Raw genomic sequence first — 21,433 nt, 5'->3', positions numbered from 1 at the left:
ACTTTCACTGCAACTTAAGGCTCTAGATGTTGGCACTGTAGAAACTGTTTGTTTAGACTATACTAATGCTTTCTAACATCTAAAATGTTTATTGCACACATCGCAATTAGACTAAAATGCAGCTTTAATATTAGTCAGTTATCTTTGAAAAAGTGATCAACCGTGTGGGACAAGGTGATCCTTCAACTGGCTCCTTGTGAGGGACAGGGTCCCTTGCAAGATAGAGTACATGATCTTTAAATATTTATGTGATCTTGCCCAAGCTATTCCATCCTCTTGAATAGGGCGGTATGCCCCCAAGCATCCCCTTTGGCGGTCCAGGGCCACTTCATTGCTGTGTCACATTAAAGCTTGCAACAAGGGAAAGCCTTATTTTCTGTCCACGCTGTATCAAAAATGGATTAGCCTTTCAGTTCATTTTATGTTCAGTAATCCTCTGATGAGCTTCAGCAATCCTATGCCGAGCTTCAAATTCTGCATTCAGGCACCAATGCCTGGGAACATTTTTTTCAATTATATAGGTAGCTACCCCTTGCTTGCATGTTTATCACAATTAATGCTGCAAAAATGTGCCGCCCAATGAAAATTCTGTAATTTTTTCCCCTTCTTTTATTGTTTTTTTCTTTACTAAAACACAGATCTTTTTATTTTTTCATTGTTCACACACTGATGATCTTCTTTTATGTTGTTTATCCTGGCCATATAATTTGACAAGGAAGTCCTGGTTTAGTAAGCATTGAGTGTTCAGGGCAAATTTCACCTTTCAAATAGCAGATGTTTCTTATTCCTCAGAGATAATTTGAACACACTTTTTTTATCAATATAAAGAGCTTCCATTCTACATTTCATATCTTGCCTCAATTTGTTCTTTGTACTTGAGCCAACTTCCTTTTCAATGGATTTAGTGAATTACACTGTCAGCTTTCATAGACTTTTTCAAACTTTTGCAAATACAACATATGTTTATTGATTGTTAGAATGGAAAAGTCCATCACAAGGTTATGGATATGTATCTCTGCCCTGAGTGCCCCAGAAAACATACAACTATACTTTATTACATTTCTAAACACCAACAGTACAAACAAAATAACACAAACTCCTTTCAATACATGGAAATAACATTAAAACAAAAGATTTGCGACTAAAGTTATAAAAGTAAATAATCACATTCTAACATAAACCATTTTTAAGTGGTGACATTTACTATACACGCTCCCATCAAAACCATTTTGGAGACAGTATTCAACACTTAAGGCTTAAGGGTGATACTATTCTCACTCCAATCTAAAAGAACTTAGGCAAATTGTTGGGCACTAAAAAGGTGTCATTTACTATTCCCACTCCAACATATAGCATTTTGGGGAAGGTGTTGGGCAGAAAAAGGGTAACATTTACTATTCCCATGCCAATCTATACCAATTTGAAAATAGTATTGGGCACTTAACGGGTGTAAAATAGTATACATTACTCCAATATAAATCAATATAGGGACAGCGTTGAACACTAAAGTGGGGACAATTATTATTCCCACTCCAATCTAAACAAGTTTGAGGAAAATGTTGCACACTGAAAGAGTGGCATTGACTATTCTCTCTCCAACCTATACTAATTTGGGAAAGGTGTTGGCCACTAAAGGGATGACACTGACTATTCTCACTCCAATCTAAACCAATCTGGGGAAAATGTTGCACACTAAAAAGGTGTCAATTAGTATTCTCACTCCAGCCTATACCTATTTGGGGAAGGTGTTGGATACTATAGGGGTAACATGTACTATTCCCACTCCAATCAATGTCCATTTGAAGAAGGTGCTGGACACTAAAGGGGTGGACAATACTGTTCCCACTCCAATCTAGAACAATTTGTGGACATTGTGGGACACAAAAGAGGTTACATTTTTCTATCCCCACTTCAATCTAAACCAATTTGGGGAAAGTGTTGAACACTAAAAGGCTGTGACTTACTATTCCTACTCCAAACTATACCAATTTGGGTAAGGTGTTGGGCATTAAAAGGGTAATATTTACTATTCCCACTCCAATCTATACTGATTTGGAGAAGGTATTAGACACTAAAGAAGGGACATTTACTATTCCCACCACAATCTAACAATATTAGCAGAAGTTCTTTGACAATAAATGGGTAACACTTACTATTCCCACTCCAATCTAACTATATTGGAGGAATGTGTTTGACACTAAAAGAGTAGAAATATACTACTACCACTATAATGTAACCATATTGGGGAAAGGTGCTGGACAGTAAAGAGGTGACATTTACTAGTCCCACTCCAATCTAATCACACTAGGGGAAATGTTGGACACTAAAAGGGTTAAAATGTAGTATTCCCACTACAATCTAACCACACTGGGGAAGATGTTGGACAGTAAAGGATGATATTTACTGTTCCCACTCCAATCGAACCTTATTAGGGAAGATGTTGGACACTAAAAGGGTGAAATTTACTACTCCCACTACAAATCAACCATATTGGAGGAAGATGTAGAACACTAAAGTTGTGACATTTACTCTTCCCACTCCAATCAAACTGCTGGGGTAACGTGTTGAGCACTAAAGGGGTGCCATTCACTATTCCTACTCCAATTCAATTCCTGTTTGAAGAAGGTGTTGGTTACTAAAGAGATTAAATTTACATTTTATACTGCAATCTAAAACATTTTACAAAAGGTAATGCAAATTACACATTTTATACACACAAGCAATACTCTAAACACATTTTTGAACATAAAATAAATTAGAATTAAATCTAAAAACACACTAACCAAAAGTACAAACCTATATATCCATATGTAAACATTAACATATAAAGAATATTTTATTGCTATAAATAATTAAAATATTTTTTAAATATGTCCTACCATTTTTAAACTGTAATCCATAAAATAATTAAAAAAAAATAATACAAAATCATAATACAAAAACACATTTTCAAATAAAAAAAATTAAAACATATTTTTTTTAATTATCATTTAAAAACTTTAGAATAGTTTTATTTTTTACTCTATTAGAGTGAATGTTCATCTAATTTGTTTTTTAACATTTTTATTATTTAAATACAGTTGTATATTTCAATGTTTTTAAATTTAAAATAATGTATACTGTACATTTAAATTCATTTAAAGAAATAATTAGAGAATACGTTTAAAATGTGTAAAATATTAATATGCATAGCATTCAAATAATTAACATAGAAGTTACTTTGAAATATACACTTTTTTAAATTCTCCTCATCCTTATGCCCTAAAAAACAATATACTGCTGCTAAGAATCATTACAAAACCATTATTTATAAACATTAATATAACTAAAAATACAAATTTCAACAGGTTCATGACAAACACATTACCTTACTAAACACACAAATGAAAAATATAAACTCAGAATCAAACACACTACCATAAATGATATACTGATTAACACTTACAAACAAAATTGCTTACAATATTCTCTAAATTGATATTTTGTACAACTCTATTAAAAAAACACTGAAAATGATATTTTTACCTTTGATATTCCTGTTGATGCTATTTTTGACATCCTGATATTCTTGACATTATATTTTTGTATTTTTTTGTGATATTTGTCCAAATACCTCCGAGAGCTGGGTGGGACACACACTGGAAGAAGGAAGAACAAGACTCTTTGGTGCACTTCAATGGGAGCTCTTTGATTCTGAAAGGAGGTCACAGGACCAGCGACTGCTGAAGGAAATGTGCCTTAGAGAATCATTATGAGTAGCACATAACAGTGAGACTGACATCCAGGTGTAAATGCCTCATCACTCTTTGGCCTGTGTTTGAGGTTACCAAGATTGGAGACTGTCCTGCTTTGATAAATTGTTCTGTGGAGAAAGAGCACAACGAAAGAGTGGGCACTTATATGTGAGCAACCCCTGCAAAATGAACTTCAAATACATAAACATTAAATCACAAGTGTTTCTTTAAATGAATTGTAAAAAGAGGAGCTTGAGATTCCCAAATTGTTAAACTGAAGCTGTACCTCAGTGTGGAAAATCTCAGCATGAGTTCTGCTTGTTGTGACTAGGACTGGGGACTAAGGGCCTGCCAGTCTCCCATGCCGTGTGAGAGGACATCTTCCATAAGGATCAAGCTCCCCACCTGGAGCCTATAGCAACAGCTTCTTCCTGACTTAAGACCAGTGGGTCCTGTGAGGAAAAGGCGATCGGTTTAGTGAAGTGAGGTACAGTGGAAATCCTGTTGCGTGGATCCAGGGGCAGAGTATGAGATTCTAGTCCATCAGCACCACTGCAGCCATTGGGCTGCCAGTGGATGTGCCAAAGTTTGTGATGTCCTAGCCTGGTGAAGAACCCAATGGATATAAAGTGTAAAGTGTTACCACCCTTGGCACTGCACTGTGGGGGACAAAGGGCCACTGCCTGAGACAGCAATGTGACTCAAAAAGGGTTGTTACCTTGTATGCACAATCCAGGACCATTTATGCAACGTAGGGCCATTGCCCTGTATTTGCTGCAGCTAACCTACCTGTGTGTCAGGAGGAAGGAGCTGTTAAGAAGGAAGAGGGCTAACACCCTGACCCCACCTGCAGCTAGGAAAACACAGGAGTGAGACCCATGGTGTGTGAGAGTGATGATTTCAACTCCTTCATCCAAGAGCATCGGGGACCTGCCCCTTGATCCCATGAGAGACTTACTGCATCAGAGGAATGCTTCCTGCCATCTGAGCACAGCCAGGCTGTTAAGGGGTGCCTTGGGACTCTGAACTGCTTTTCTGCAAGTGTGGGTAAGATTGACCAATGGGTATGGTGGCCGTGGAGAATTCCCTCTGAACTGATGGCTCTAGCACGGGGGCTCAGGAGTCTTAATACTGAGGCTCCATAAGACGGCTGAGACTCGGGCACCTTAGTGGGCCAAGCTTGGATGTCACCATGTGACTAGGGAATGACCCTTAGCCAAAAATTGGAAGAGTAGACTGGAAATCTGACCCATGTAACACTCATGGGTTTGCCTCAAGAAGGCTGTGTATAATGTTTACAGTGTGTTGAATTGTACTATGTGTAGTAGGTAAAGGCTCCTTTTTTGAGATGTGAGTCTGTGCTTGCCCTACACCTACCTCCTCCCCGAGAATCCTTGGACTCCTGAACCAAATGCTACCACTAATACTCAAGTACTGAAGGATTACTTAGCCCTGTTGCTCAGATCCCATAGTAGGCTGTGTCCCTGGACAACAGGAGTGAAAGGCCTCAGCCACCAAGTTTGGACCTACTATTTAGTGCTTGCCCCTTGGGCTTCTGAAAGATGTTCCGACATTTATTTTCATTGATTATTTGTTTAATAGCGCAATTTCAGGAATATCTAGTTGATGAATTCCCTCCAAAAGGGGATACACTCCAACAGCAACCAAACACAAAATGACTCAAACAGGGTAGAAGGGACTTCTCTTTATGAACAGTCAAGGGCATCTACCCATCAGCACTCAGGCAAAGGAGGTGCCTTGTGAGTAAAATGCAGTCTAGTGACATAGCCACAGATCTTAGACACATCTTGTCATTCCCAAGTGACTCACTTCCCTTACCGACAAAACTGGGAGTCATGGACCCTTGACTGGCATCAGTTGGTACACCTCTTGAAAAACAATTGAAAATCCTAAAGTTTGGGCTCGATGCAACTGTGAACGATCCCAGTTACACCAAGACTATGTTGCTCATCATGACCTCCAACTCAGAGTTCTGGTTGAGACTTGATTTTCACACAAACAGTGACACACAACTGTAAAAGCAAGGCCCTCACTCATGCCATAGCAATGGCAGCCAATGACAACCACCAACATAAAGCTACAGCAATGCCCGTCTGCGATGCTTGACTGACTATTCACACTACAAAGATGACCGCCTGCAATGCTCGACCAGCTCTTCATGCTACAGCAACAAGCGTCCGCTCCTGCTCCACATGGCCTTCTCCAACGTAAAAGGAACTCTTCATGCGGGACTTAGAAGATAACTTTTCAGCTGAACTGATTTGGTTCCTGTACACAACACTCACATCATCATCTTTGGCCTGAAATTGTGATTTTCCCCGGTCTAACACAACCATATGAATGTGAGTGTTTCTTTAGGCTTTTAGGCATTCTTTTCACTTATCACTTTAAAATATAATGTCTCAGGTTTACCTGCTTGGATTTTTGATGTTCTGGTAGCATTCTATTTATTAAAATGTACTCTATTCTTCTAAATGGGTTTGGGATTTGTTTTTTTCACTTTATTATTGTTTTTGTGCTATATAATACTTTACACATTGCCTCTAAGTTAAGCCTGGCAGCTTTTGTGACAAGCTATCAAAGGGTTAAGCACAGATTAATTTAGTGACTTTTGTGGTTCACCCTGACAACACTTGTTGCCAGATTGGGGCTTCCAATCCCCCCAAATAATCACCCAGTTACTTACTCCAGGCCTTTTTCTCTTTGTCAGTGAAAGGGTTGTCTTCTAGCCTCTCTTGTGTAAAGCTCAGCTGTAATGGAACCCCAGGCCCTGAAGCTGACAAGCGATGTGCATGATGAGCATGTGTATGAGAAGTGAGTGTGAAGCAAGTGTATGATATTAAGACTCTGTGAGTCTAAGAACTAGGGACAGGGGGTCCATTTTGGGTAGCCAGAATTTATCATGATGCTAGATGGAGGATGAGGACAGCTTCCAATGACAGTGGAGTGTAATGCCTACATTCTTGTGGTTGGAGGGTGGAGTCTCAGACAAGGAAGTGAAAGAGGATGGAGACAGAACTTCTCTTAGAAATGTAATGAAAGTCTTGTTATCTAAAGGCTGCTGATCTTTTCTCACTGAGAACTGTGATTTGGTAGATGGTAGTGGTGAGGAATAGGACTGCAGTTTCTGTGGTTCAAGGCAAGGATGTGTCTATGCAAGGTCTGCCCTGTTGTCTGTGTTTAGGAAGGCTGATGACAGCCAAGTGCATATATATCTCACATTTCATTATGTTTTGTACGCTCTTGATGAAAGCCAGCCCATTTCTACATTCTATGGAACCATAACTTTGCAGGAAGGCTGTGTCTGAGGAGCAGACTGAAAATGACATCTGAAAAAGAAGCACCCCAAATCGATACTGAAGCCTTTAACAGTGAATCCATATCCCCTGTCTAGAAAATGAGCATCAAATGGCTTCATTACGAGTTTGGCGGTCCGTGGACTGCCATGGTAGCGGTGGTGGTCTGACTGCAGTAAATTTGGCGGTTTGACCACCGGTTTATGAGTTTGGCAGTCGGACCACCAGCGGACTGCCAGCACCACCATAGTCAGTGCACTGGGGACCACTGCATCCAATGTTGGAGATCCCAGCATTGGGCACACAATATCTATTACGATATGCAGGACTGCCAAGCTTTCAATGGCGATCCCACCCCTATGGAATGCTTGGTGGTCATGCAGCTAGGGGGCCCAAAACAAGGGGCCCCAGGAGGTACAGCCCCATGGAGGGTGAGATGGGGGCCAATGTGGGGCCCCCCAAAAATGTAGGGTTCAGGCGTGCAGTGTCGCAGGCATGATGTGGTGCATAGGCACACCCGCCTGCTATGCTGACAAGTAGGAATGCGTGGCCGACAGTAGCTCAATTATACTTCCCCCTGCCTCCCTCTGCCAGTCACGGCAGCCCCGTGGAAAACTCATAATCCAGTGGTCTTGGGACCATCAGTCTGGAACCGTTCGAAGGACTGCTCCAGCAGTCCAGCAGTCTAGACGCCATACTTGTAATGAGGCCCAAAGTGGGACCCAAACTGTTCCACTTTGTTTCAGCCCCATGTTTTTCTTAACTAAGAAAGGGAATGTTACACAGAGTGGTGGAAATGTTGCTATGCAACCAGGGCTGGTGGTTGAGTGACAGCCAGTCTCTCAGAGATGGAAAGGTATTACTTGAAGTCTGCACATTAGGTTTCCCTCCTTTCATACAAATAAACATTTGCTGCACCAATAGATTCCTGGACTTCTAAAATGCTGCCTCAATTCACATACCCATTTATAGCAGTTGAGAAATCTGAATGTCACTGGCATAATTCTGAGCTGACAGCGTGGAGTCTGATGAACAGGGCAAGTGAGAGTAAATATAAGGGACAAGGGGCAGTGCACATATGGCGGAATTTGAGGGTACATTGCCTATGAAAATTGGTATTTGGGATTGAATTACCAATTTGAACCCAATGGTTGTGGTTAAAAATATAGACTTATCCACTCCAGTTCCAAGCCCAATAGACCTTTACCATCTCCCAATGATTAATCAACCGTATTAGGTGTTATCACTATCAAGATGGGAGATGGCTGCTCACAACTCTTCATCAAGCAATTTGAGAGGATAATCCCATATATTCACTGTTAGAAATGGGGTTTCTGGTTGGCTAGGGTATGCACCTCAGCCAGGCAGAACCTACCCACTCTAGTCAGGGCAAGGGAGTTACACATCCAAGATAATCCCTGCTCACCCCCTTGGTAGCTTGGCACGAGCAGTCAGGCTTAACCCGGAGGCAATGTGTAAAGCATTTGAACAACACACACAACACACGTGACGCAATATCCCCACCACAAAGGAAACACAACACCAGATTATATGAAAATATACTGTATTGTACACAAGGCAATTATCAGACCAAACATCACATATCAGTACTATCCTGCTACCTTAGCAGTTGTCAGAACTTTACACATTAGTTACTCTGCAACCTAGCAGTAGTCACACATAACACACAGGTTACTCAGTATTCTGCAACATAAGCAGTAGTCAGGAAAACACGTTATTACATCACAGCACTTGTCATAAGAATATCATAAAATGCCCATAGTAGGAATATTAGAAAACATATGGCAAGTTAGAAAAACATATTAGCAAGCATGTCCATAAAAGGAACATTTGCATACACATATGTAAAAACATCAAACGCAGGTAGGTAATATATGAATCAAACAAAAGTCTGTAGAAAGAACTTTGGATTGCAACTATATTGGTCCTTTAAACAGTACCTGGTTGGATCAAGGCACCTCCAGTGCCTAGAAGGCGAACAATGGGGCCCCCGGCGCTCCTATGCGCAAAACGGGGGCCTCCCTTATACTCTGGGGTCAGAGGAGGGCGACATGCACCTCCTCTCTTTTATAGACAGGCCCCTCTGGGGACTGTGATTACTGGGGCCCCCCAGGGCCTCAACCGGCCCTCACAAGTGGGGCCAAAGCCAGCAAAAACAACTTAGGGCAGGAGGGGGGCACCACGCACCCCCTCCGGTTTAATGACAGGCCCCTCCTGGGACCCGCAATCTCTGGGGGCCCCCCCGGGCCTCCACTGGCCCTTCCACCAAGGGGAGGGACCCACAATAATGCCTGTTTTACCTAACAGCAGAAAAGGAGCGTCCTGCTCCTAACGCAGAGGCCAGGGGGAAGGGGGCACTCCCCGCGCCTTCCCCTGGTCCTGCCGTGAAGCCACAAGAAGATTGGACCCCTCCTGGGGCCCGAGCAGACACTCGTCTGCACCCGATGCGGTGCGCGAGTGTTCTTCCAGCTTCCCAGGCTGCTGCGGTGATCTTATTTAAAGGGGCACAATGCAGCAAGGAGCCTACGCGCTCCCAAGGCTCCATAAGCGCGCTGCAATCAGCGCTATGGCAGCCGCAACCACGGAGAAGCACCCCTCGTGAAGAAATGGATGCAGGGGTCAGGGGCCACAGCACCCTGCCCCTGGGAGCAGAATCTTAAGACAAGGTCCTCAGGTGGAGGGCCCAGCTACAGGCCAGCACAAGGGAAAGGCAGCAAGTGGCAAGTCCTTCACAGTGACCAGGCAGGTCACAGGTCAGCACAGCAGCAGCAGTCCATGGCGGTTCCTGGTGAGTCCTTTCAGCCTTTGGTGTCCAGTTCCAAGATGATTCCAAGAGTCTCCAAATTGTGGGGAAAATTTCCCTGTACTTATAGTCAGTTCTTACAGCGTTTTACAATGGTAGGGAGAGGAGGTTCCAGCTAGTTACAACTGGTTCTGGGAGTGCCCCCTCTCTACTTTCAGCACAGGCTCCAAACATCAGTGGGGGGTTAACGACCCTATTGTGTGAGGCCAGGGCACAGTCTTTACAAATGCAGGTGTGCCCCGCCTCTCCCTTCTCTCAGCCCAGGAAGACTATTCAGAATGCAGATGCACCTCTGTGACACCTCCACCCTCCCTGTGTACAGGCTGTCTGAAAAGTATGCACAAACCCCCAACTGTCACTCTGCCCAGACGTGGATTGGAGTCAAGCTGCAAAACACCAGAGTCATAAGCACAGATAAATGCGCACTTTCTAGAAGTAGCATTTCTGTGATAGTAATAAAAAATACACCCACACCAGTAAGCAGCATTTATTATCACCATCACAACCATACCAAACATGCCTACGCTACCCCTCATAAATCAGACAATCCTATGAGAAGGCAGCACTCACAGCAGTGAGACACCAAGTTAGGCTGTTTGTCACTACTAGGACAGGCCATGCAATATGGCACATGTCCTGCCTTTCTACATACATGGCACCCTGCCCATAGGGCTAGCTAGGGCATACCTTAGGGGTGACTTACATGTAGTAAAAGGGGAGTTCTGGGCCTGGCAAGTAAGTTTAGAAGCTCGGTCCCTGTGGCAGAAAACTGCGCACACAGGCCCTGCGCTAGCAGACCTGAGACAGGTTTGAAAGTCTACTTCAGTGGGTGGCGCAAGCAGCGCTGCAGGCCCACTAGTAGTATTTAATTTACAGGCCCTAGGTATAGAGATACCACTGTACAAGGGACTTATAGGTAAATTTAATATGCCAATTAGGTATAAGCCAATCATACCAACTTTAGAAGGGAGAGCACCTGCACTTTAGCACTGGTCAGCAGTGATAAAGTGCTCAGAGTCCTAGAGCCACAGCGAAAGGTCAGAAAAACCAGGAGGAAGGAGGCAAAAATACTGGGGATGACCCTGCGTAAGGCAAAAAGTCCAACACAACCCCCTACCAGCCAAAAGCCAGGGGAGAACAATCAATAACTTGATGTACTTCCCTGATTGGGGCGATAGAACAAGGACCCAGGCCCACAACAGCAGGGGCATGTTCCAGTTCTACGCCTTCGTGACTCCACTTGGATCTCTCTGTCAATGCTTCCCAGGCAGCCTAGACCAACCCACTGGGGTTCTCTAGCTGCCAATGGCCAGAATCAGGCCCCAGGCCATCTAGGAGCCTCTGGTCTCTGAAACCATCACGAGTGGGGGGCGGTAGCCCCAGGTGCACAGCAACCTGTCTCCACTCCACTTCCAATCAGTTCAGGGGCTCTACCCTGCCACTGATCCACCAACCAAGGGTCCGCACCCATAGGTTCTACAGGGGCTAGAGGTGAGGCTCTCCTCCCTCTACCCCTCCTTCTAGGATACCGCCCTCCTCTCCTAGGAGGGGTATCACCAGAATCCACACTTGCCAGGGTGCTGGGTACAGCAGACCTGCACAACTCTCTCGCCAGCCCAGGATCATTGCCTGGCGACTGACCACCCAACCTAGGGACGACACCCTTGGGTTGCACCGGGGTCCGGGGCGGGATTCCCCCTCCCTGAACCCCACTTCCAGAGTCCTGCGTCTCCCCACCTCGGGAGAAGCCACCAGAAGTTTCACACGGGGGTGAGCACACTAACCGCCCCCCCAACCAGGTCAGAGTTTACCCCCTGAGCCTGTCTATCTAGTCCAGGGACGCCACCCTTAGACTGGACCATTGCCCAGCGAACCAGGACTTCCTTGGGAGCACACCTACCCCCTACCAGATCAGAGCTTACCCCCTGAATCTGGCAATCCAACCCAGAGTCACTACCCTGCGGTTGAACCACTGCCTGGCGCACCAGGACTTCCTTGGGAGCACACCTACTCCCCATCAGGTCAGAGTTTACCCCCTGAACCTGATCATTCAACCCAGAGTCACCACCCTGCGGTTGAATCGTTGCCTGGCGCACCAGGACTTCTTGGGGGGCACAGCTACCCCCCACCAGGGAAACACACTCCCCAAGGGCCACACAAGAGTCTGGCTGGCGCAGGTCTCCTGACCTCTGCCCATCTGACAGAGTCTGGATCCCCCCAGCCCAGAAATGGTCTCACCAAGGTGATTCCTGGGGGGCTCTGCTCTCAGAGCGGACCCCTGACCCTCAAGGTTCTCCACTGGGGCCCGCAGCCCCCTCTCAACCCTATGCCTGGATTTCCGCCTCCTCCGCTGTAGAGCGAGACTACCAGACACCAGGACCGGCGGAACGCCATTACCAGCCACCCACCCAAGTCCTAATAACAAAATGGGATCCTTCTGAACAGCTGGCTCTACAGCACAGGCTAGGCTCACCTCCTGGTGTTCACTCATGGAACCCTCCAGGACCTGGGACTGGAGCTCGGGTACCCTAGGACTCAGCCCAACCCCATTCCCTCTCCTCTGAGACTGGACATGGGGTGCCTTACCCGCCCCAATACACTGGGACCTACCTGGGACACAAGCCTTTCCCACCACACCTGGTTGGGAAACACATAGACCACTCTCATTAGGAACACCCCCTAATGCCACACCAGACCCTCTGGTACGCAACCAGAAGCCTGCCTCCTTTGCAAGCTCCCTGGGGTCAGAGAGCTCACACACTGACAAGTGTTGGCGTAACTCTGAAAAACAACAACGAAGCAGGTGCTCTCTGACAATCAGATTAAACAGCCCTTCAAAATTGTTTACTGTGCTAACCTTCAGCCATCCATCTAGTGCAATGCAGCAATCCTCCACAAACTCCTCCCAAGACTGGTGGGACAGTTTCTTACCACCCCTAAAACTTTTTCTGTATTCCTCAGGGGAAAAACCATACTTCACAATCAGTGCATTCTTTACAGCGGAGTACCCCTCCCTGTTACTCTCTTCTAGAGTCAGTAGGGCATCCCTCCCCTCCTCAGAAATAAAGCTCCCTAGGTCAGTTCCCCAATCCTTCTCAGGGATCCTGCGCTCTACCAGAGCCCTCTCATATTCCTTTAACCACTGACGTATGTCACCCCCCTCTTGGAACCTAGGTACCAGATCTATGGGTATGTGAGGAACATCTTTGCTACAGCACTGTACATTGCTGCTACCACTGGACTTCACCTGCAGCGCTGGTGAGTCCAGAACCTTCAGACTGCGCTCTAGAGCGAGTCTTTCTCTGGCAAAGGCCCTCCCCGCCTCTGCCATCCTCTCCTGTACTAAGGCCTTCTCTACCTCAGCCCTTCTCTCATCAACAGCTAGGCGCACTAACTGTAACTTCAGGTCCCTCTCTTCCCGCCTATCTTTTAGCTCATCAGGCATCAAGGAATGAGACGTAGCCCTGCTTCTTACACTGGACCCAGCAAGGGACTCCCTATCACTGGGGCCTTCCCTGTCAACTGGTGTCCACAACCGGTCATTCTCACCCTCCTGATCAGTCTCTCTACCACTCTCTAGGGATGAGGTCTGGGAGCCCTCCCATTGGGAACCCTCGCTACACTCAGGATCCTCTGGGTTCCCCCTAAGCACACTCCCTCCCTGGGTATATGTCACAAACCTTTCAAAGAAATTCAGAGATCTCCTGAGGTCCCCTTCTACGGGCAGCCCTCTCTCTCTACAGAACCCCTCTAATTCCTCCTGCGTGTAAAACGACAGGTCCTCTAAACCAAAGGTAAGCCCCATCTTGAAAAGGTACAAATAACTCAAATGTGACAACCACAATACCCAAGCGTGAGAACTGAAAACAGGAAAAATGACCAAAGAGAGAAAGTTAAGAGAAGCCAAACATGTGATGGTCTAAACGCAATCCTTGTAGTGAAATAATGAGTCACAATGGTATTGTGCAAGCGCAAGTCCTATCCTCACCGCTGACAACCAATGTTAGAAATGGGGTTTCTGGTTGGCTAGGGTATGCACCTCAGCCAGGCAGAACCTGCCCACTCTAGTCAGGGCAAGGGAGTTACACGTCCAAGATAACCCCTGCTCACCCCCTTGGTAGCTTGGCACGAGCAGTCAGGCTTAACCCGGAGGCAATGTGTAAAGCGTTTGCACAACACACACAACACACGTGACGCAATATCCCCACCACAAAGGAAACACAACACCAGATTATATGAAAATATACTGTATTGTACACAAGGCAATTATCAGACCAAACATCACATATCAGTACTATCCTGCTACCTTAGCAGTTGTCAGAACGTTACACATTAGTTACTCTGCAACCTAGCAGTAGTCACACATAACACACAGGTTACTCAGTATTCTGCAACATAAGCAGTAGTCAGGAAAACACGTTATTACATCACAGCACTTGTCATAAGAATATAATAAAATGCCCATAGTAGGAATATTAGAAAACATATAGCAAGTTAGAAAAACATATTAGCAAGCATGTCCATAAAAGGAACATTTGCATACACATATGTAAAAACATCAAACGCAGGTAGGTAATATATGAATCAAACAAAAGTCTGTAGAAAGAACTTTGGATTGCAACTATATTGGTCCTCTAAACAGTACCTGGATGGATCAAGGCACCTCCAGTGCCTAGAAGGCGAACAATGGGGTCCCCGGCACTCCTATGCGCAAAACGGGGGCCTCCCTTATACTCTGGGGTCAGAGGAGGGCGACATGCACCTCCTCTCTTTTATAGAAAGGCCCCTCCGGGGCCTGTGATTACTGGGGGCCCCCCAGGGCCTCAACCGGCCCTCACGAGGGGGGCCAAAGCCAGCAAAAACAACTTAGGGCAGGAGGGGGGCACCACGCACCCCCTCCAGTTTAATGACAGGCCCCTCCCGGGACCCGCGATCTCTGGGGGTCCCCCCGGGCCTCCACTGGCCCTTCCACCAAGGGGGGGGCCCACAATAGTGCCCGTTTCACCTAACAGCAGAAAAGGAGCATCCTGCTCCTAACGCAGAGGCCAGGGTAAAGGGGGCACTCCCCGCGCCTTCCCCTGGTCCTGCCGTGAAGCCACAAGAAGATCGGACCCCTCCTGGGGCCCGAGCAGACACTCGCCTGCACCCGATGCGGTGCGCGAGTGTTCTTCCAGCTTCCCTGGCTGCTGCGGTGATCTTATTTAAAGGGGCACAATGCAGCAAGGAGCCTACGAGCTCCCAAGCTCCATAAGCGCGCTGCAATCAGCGCTATGGCAGCCGCAACCACGGAGAAGCACCCCTCGTGAAGAAATGGATGCAGGGGTCAGGGGCCACAGCACCGTGCCCCTGGGGAGCAGAATCTTAAGACAAGGTCCTCAGGTGGAGGGCCCAGCTACAGGCCAGCACAAGGGAAAGGCAGCAAGTGGCAAGTCCTTCACAGTGACCAGGCAGGTCACAGGTCAGCACAGCAGCAGCAGTCCATGGCGGTTCCTGGTGAGTCCTTTCAGCCTTTGGTGTCCAGTTCCAAGATGATTCCAAGAGTCTCCAAATTGTGGGGAAAATTCCCCTGTAATTATAGTCAGTTCTTACAGTGTTTTACAATGGTAGGGAGAGGAGGTTCCAGCTAGTTACAACTGGTTCTGGGAGTGCCCCCTCTCTCCTTTCAGCACAGGCTCCAAACATCAGTGGGGGGTTAACGACCCTATTGTGTGAGGCCAGGGCACAGTCTTTACAAATGCAGGTGTGCCCCGCCTCTCCCTTCTCTCAGCCCAGAAAGACTATTCAGTATGCAGATGCACCTCTGTGACACCTCCACCCTCCCTGTGTTCAGGCTGTCTGAAAAGTATGCACAAAGCCCCAACTGTCACTCTGCCCAGACGTGGATTGGAGTCAAGCTGCAAAACACCAGAGTCATAAGCACAGATAAATGCGCACTTTCTAGAAGTAGCATTTCTGTGATAGTAATGAAAAATACACCCACACCAGTAAGCAGCATTTATTATCACCATCACAACCATACCAAACACGCCTACGCTACCCCTCATAAATCAGACAATACCCATACACATAAGGCAGGGCATTTCTAATGCAATCCTATGAGAAGGCAGCACTCACAGCAGTGAGACACCAAGTTAGGCTGTTTGTCACTACTAGGACAGGCCATGCAATATGGCACATGTCCTGCCTTTCTACATACATGGCACCCTGCCCATAGGGCTAGCTAGGGCGTACCTTAGGGGTGACTTACATGTAGTAAAAGGGGAGTTCTGGGCCTGGCAAGTAAGTTTAGAAGCTCGGTCCCTGTGGCAGAAAACTGCGCACACAGGCCCTGCGCTAGCAGGCCTGAGACAGGTTTGAAAGTCTACTTCAGTGGGTGGCGCAAGCAGCGCTGCAGGCCCACTTGTAGTATTTAATTTACAGGCCCTGGGTATAGAGATACCACTGTACAAGGGACTTATAGGTAAATTAAATATGCCAATTAGGTATAAGCCAATCATACCAACTTTAGAAGGGAGAGCATCTGCACTTTAGCACTTGTAAGCAGTGATAAAGTGCTCAGAGTCCTAGAGCCAACAGCGAGAGGTCAGAAAAACCAGGAGGAAGGAGGCAAAAAGACTGGGGATGACCCTGCGTAAGGCAAAAAGTCCAACACAACCCCCTACCAGCCAAAAGCCAGGGGAGAACAATCAATAACTTGATGTACTTCCCTGATTGGGGCGATAGAACAAGGACCCAGGCCCACAACAGCAGGGGCATGTTCCAGTTCTACGCCTTCCTGACTCCACTTGGATCTCTCTGTCAATGCTTCCCAGGCAGCCTAGACCAACCCACTGGGGTTCTCTAGCTGCCAATGGCCAGAACCAGGCCCCAGGCCATCTAGGAGCCTCTGGTCTCTGAAACCATAACGAGTGGGGGGCGGTAGCCTCAGGTGCACAGCAACCTGTCTCCACTCCACTTCCAATCAGTTCAGGGGCTCTACCCTGCCACTGATCCACCAACCTAGGGTCCGCACCCATAGGTTCTACAGGGGCTAGAGGTGAGGCTCTCCTCCCTCTACCCCTCCTTCTAGGATACCGCCCTCCTCTCCTAGGAGGGGTATCACCAGAATCCACACTTGCCAGGGTGCCGGGTACAGCAGCCCTGCACAACTCTCTCGCCAGCCCAGGATCATTGCCTGGCGACTGACCACCCAACCTAGGGTCGACACCCTTGGGTTGCACCGAGGTCCGGGGTGGGCTTCCCCCTCCCTGAACCCCACTTCCAGAGTCCTGCGTCTCCCCACCTCGGGAGAAGCCACCAGAAGTTTCATACGGGGTGAGCACACTAACCGCCCCCCAACCAGGTCAGAGTTTACCCCCTGAGCCTGTCTATCTAGTCCAGGGACGCCACCCCTAGACTGGACCATTGCCCAGCGAACCAGGACTTCCTTGGGAGCCCACCTACCCCCTACCAGATCAGAGCTTACCCTCTGAATCTGGCAATCCAACCCAGAGTCACTACCCTGCGGTTGAACCACTGCCTGGCGCACCAGGAGTTCCTTGGGAGCACACCTACTCCCCATCAGGTCAGAGTTTACCCCCTGAACCTGATCATTCAACCCAGAGTCACCACCCTGCGGTTGAATCGTTGCCTGGCGCACCAGGACTTCTTGTGGGGCACAGCTACCCCCCACCAGGGAAACACACTCCCCAAGGGCCACACAAGAGTCTGGCTGGCGCAGGTCTCCTGACCTCTGCCCATCTGACAGAGTCTGGATCCCCCCAGCCCAGAAATGGTCTCACCAAGGTGATTCCTGGGGGGCTCTGCTCTCAGAGCGGATCCCTGACCCTCCAGGTTCTCCACTGGGGCCCGCAGCCCCCTCTCAACCCTATGCCTGGATTACCGCCTCCTCCGCTGTAGAGCGAGACTACCAGACACCAGGACCGGCGGAACGCCATTACCAGCCACCCGCCCAAGTCCTAATGACAAAATGGGATCCTTCTGAACAGCTGGCTCTACGGCACAGGCTAGGCTCACCTCCTGGCGTTCACTCATGGAACCCTCCAGGACCTGGGACTGGAGCTCGGGTACCCTAGGCCTCAGCCCAACCCCATTCCCTCTCCTCTGAGACTGGACATGGGGTGCCTTACCCGCCCCAATACACTGGGACCTACCTGGGACACAAGCCTTTCCCACCACACCTGGTTGGGAAACACCTAGACCACTCTCATTAGGAACACCCCCTAATGCCACACCAGACCCTCTGGTACGCAACCAGAAGTCTGCCTCCTTTGCAAGCTCCCTGGGGTCAGAGAGCTCACACACTGACAAGTGTTGGCGTAACTCTGAAAAACAACAACGAAGCAGGTGCTCTCTGACAATCAGATTAAACAGCCCTTCAAAATTGTTTACTGTGCTACCCTTCACCCATCCATCTAGTGCAATGCAGCAATCTTCCACAAACTCCTCCCAGGACTGGTGGGACAGTTTCTTACCACCCCTAAAACTTTTTCTGTATTCCTCAGGGGAAAAACCATACTTCACAATCAGTGCATTCTTTACAGCGGAGTACCCCTCCCTGTTACTCTCTTCTTGAGTCAGTAGGGCATCCCTCCCCTCCTCGGAAATAAAGCTCCCTAGGCCAGTTCCCCAATCCTTCTCAGGGATCCTGCGCTCTACCAGAGCCCTCCCATATTCCTTTAACCACTGACGTATGTCATCCCCTCTTGGAACCTAGGTACCAGATCTATGGGTATGTGAGGAACATCTTTGCTACAGCACTGTACATTGCTGCTACCACTGGACTTCACCTGCAGCGCTGGTGAGTCCAGAACCTTCAGACTGCGCTCTAGAGCGAGTCTTTCTCTGGCAAAGGCCCTCCCCGCCTCTGCCATCCTCTCCTGTACTAAGACCTTCTCTACCTCAGCCCTTCTTTCATCAACAGCTAGGCGCGCTAACTGTAACTTCAGGTCCCTCTCTTCCCGCCTATCTTTTAGCTCATCAGGCGTCAAGGAATGAGAGGTAGCCCTGCTTCTTACACTGGACCCAGCAAGGGACTCCCTATCACTGGGGCCTTCCCTGTCAACTGGTGTCCACAACCGGTCATTCTCACCCTCCTGATCAGTCTCTCTACCACTCTCTAGGGATGAGGTCTGGGAGCCCTCCCATTGGGAACCCTCGCTACACTCAGGATCCTCTGGGTACCCCCTAAGCACACTCCCTCCCTGGGTATATGTCACAAACCTTTCAAAGAAATTCAGAGATCTCCTGAGGTCCCCTTCTACGGGCAGCCCTCTCTCTCTACAGAACCCCTCTAATTCCTCCTGTGTGTAAAACGACAGGTCCTCTAAACCAAAGGTAAGCCCCATCTTGAAAAGGTACAAATAACTCAAATGTGACAACCACAATACCCAAGCGTGAAAACTGAAAACAGGAAAAATGACCAAAGAGAGAAAGTTAAGAGAAGCCAAACATGTGATGGTCTAAACGCAATCCTTGTAGTGAAATAATGAGTCACAATGGTATTGCGCAAGCGCAAGTCCTATCCTCACCGCTGACAACCAATGTTAGAAATGGGGTTTCTGGTTGGCTAGGGTATGCACCTCAGCCAGGCAGAACCTACCCACTCTAGTCAGGGCAAGGGAGTTACACGTCCAAGATAACCCCTGCTCACCCCCTTGGTAGCTTGGCACGAGCAGTCAGGCTTAACCCGGGGGCAATATTTAAAGCGTTTGCACAACACACACAACACACGTGACGCAATATCCCCACCACAAAGGAAACACAACACCAGATTATATGAAAATATACTGTATTGTACACAAGGCAATTATCAGACCAAACATCACATATCAGTACTATCCTGCTACCTTAGCAGTTGTCAGAACGTTACACATTAGTTACTCTGCAACCTAGCAGTAGTCACACATAAACCACAGGTTACTCAGTATTCTGCAACATAAGCAGTCGTCAGGAAAACACGTTATTACATCACAGCACTTGTCATAAGAATATCATAAAATGCCCATAGTAGGAATATTAGAAAACATATGGCAAGTTAGAAAAACATATTAGCAAGCATGTCCATAAAAGGAACATTTGCATACACATATGTAAAAACATCAAACGCAGGTAGGTAATATATGAATCAAACAAAAGTCTGTAGAAAGAACTTTGGATTGCAACTATATTGGTCCTCTAAACAGTACCTGGTTGGATCAAGGCACCTCCAGTGCCTAGAAGGTGAACAATGGGGCCCCCGGCGCTCCTATGCGCAAAACGGGGGCCTCCCTTATACTCTGGGGTCAGAGGAGGGCGACATGCACCTCCTCTCTTTTATAGAAAGGCCCCTCCGGGGCCTGTGATTACTGGGGGCCCCCCAGGGCCTCAACCGGCCCTCACGAGGGGGGCCAAAGCCAGAAAAAACAACTTAGGGCAGGAGGGGGGCACCACGCACCCCCTCCGGTTTAATGACAGGCCCCTCCCGGGACCCGCAATCTCTGGGGGCCCCCCTGGGCCCCCACTGGCCCTTCCACCAAGGGGGGGGCCCACAATAATGCCCGTTTTACCTAACAGCAGAAAAGGAGCGTCCTGCTCCTAACGCAGAGGCCAGGGGGAAGGGGGCACTCCCCGCGCCTTCCCCTGGTCCTGCCGTGAAGCCACAAGAAGATCGGACCCCTCCTGGGGCCCGAGCAGACACTCGCCTGCACCCGATGCGGTGCGCGAGTGTTCTTCCAGCTTCCCAGGCTGCTGCGGTGATCTTATTTAAAGGGGCACAATGCAGCAAGGAGCCTACGAGCTCCCAAGGCTCCATAAGCGCGCTGCAATCAGCGCTATGGCAGCCGCAACCACGGAGAAGCACCCCTCGTGAAGAAATGGATGCAGGGGTCAGGGGCCACAGCTCCCTGCCCCTGGGGAGCAGAATCTTAAGACAAGGTCCTCAGGTGGAGGGCCCAGCTACAGGCCAGCACAAGGGAAAGGCAGCAAGTGGCAAGTCCTTCACAGTGACCAGGCAGGTCACAGGTCAGCACAGCAGCAGCAGTCCATGGCGGTTCCTGGTGAGTCCTTCCAGCCTTTGGTGTCCAGTTCCAAGATGATTCCAAGAGTCTCCAAATTGTGGGGAAAATTCCCCTGTAATTATAGTCAGTTCTTACAGTGTTTTACAATGGTAGGGGAGGAGGTTCCAGCTAGTTACAACTGGTTCTGGGAGTGCCCCCTCTCTCCTTTCAGCACAGGCTCCAAACATCAGTGGGGGGTTAACGACCCTATTGTGTGAGGCCAGGGCACAGTCTTTACAAATGCAGGTGTGCCCCGCCTCTCCCTTCTCTCAGCCCAGGAAGACTATTCAGTATGCAGATGCACCTCTGAGACACCTCCACCCTCCCTGTGTACAGGCTGTCTGAAAAGTATGCACAAAGCCCCAACTGTCACTCTGCCCAGACGTGGATTGGAGTCAAGCTGCAAATCACCAGAGTCATAAGCACAGATAAATGCCCACTTTCTAGAAGTAGCATTTCTGTGATAGTAATAAAAAATACACCCACACCAGTAAGCAGCATTTATTATCACCATCACAACAA

Source organism: Pleurodeles waltl, chromosome 2_1 (assembly GCF_031143425.1).
Source record: "Pleurodeles waltl isolate 20211129_DDA chromosome 2_1, aPleWal1.hap1.20221129, whole genome shotgun sequence".
Lineage (NCBI taxonomy): Eukaryota > Metazoa > Chordata > Amphibia > Caudata > Salamandridae > Pleurodeles > Pleurodeles waltl.
The sequence above is the reverse complement of the archived record's forward strand: the minus strand, read 5'-3'. Positions refer to the sequence as shown.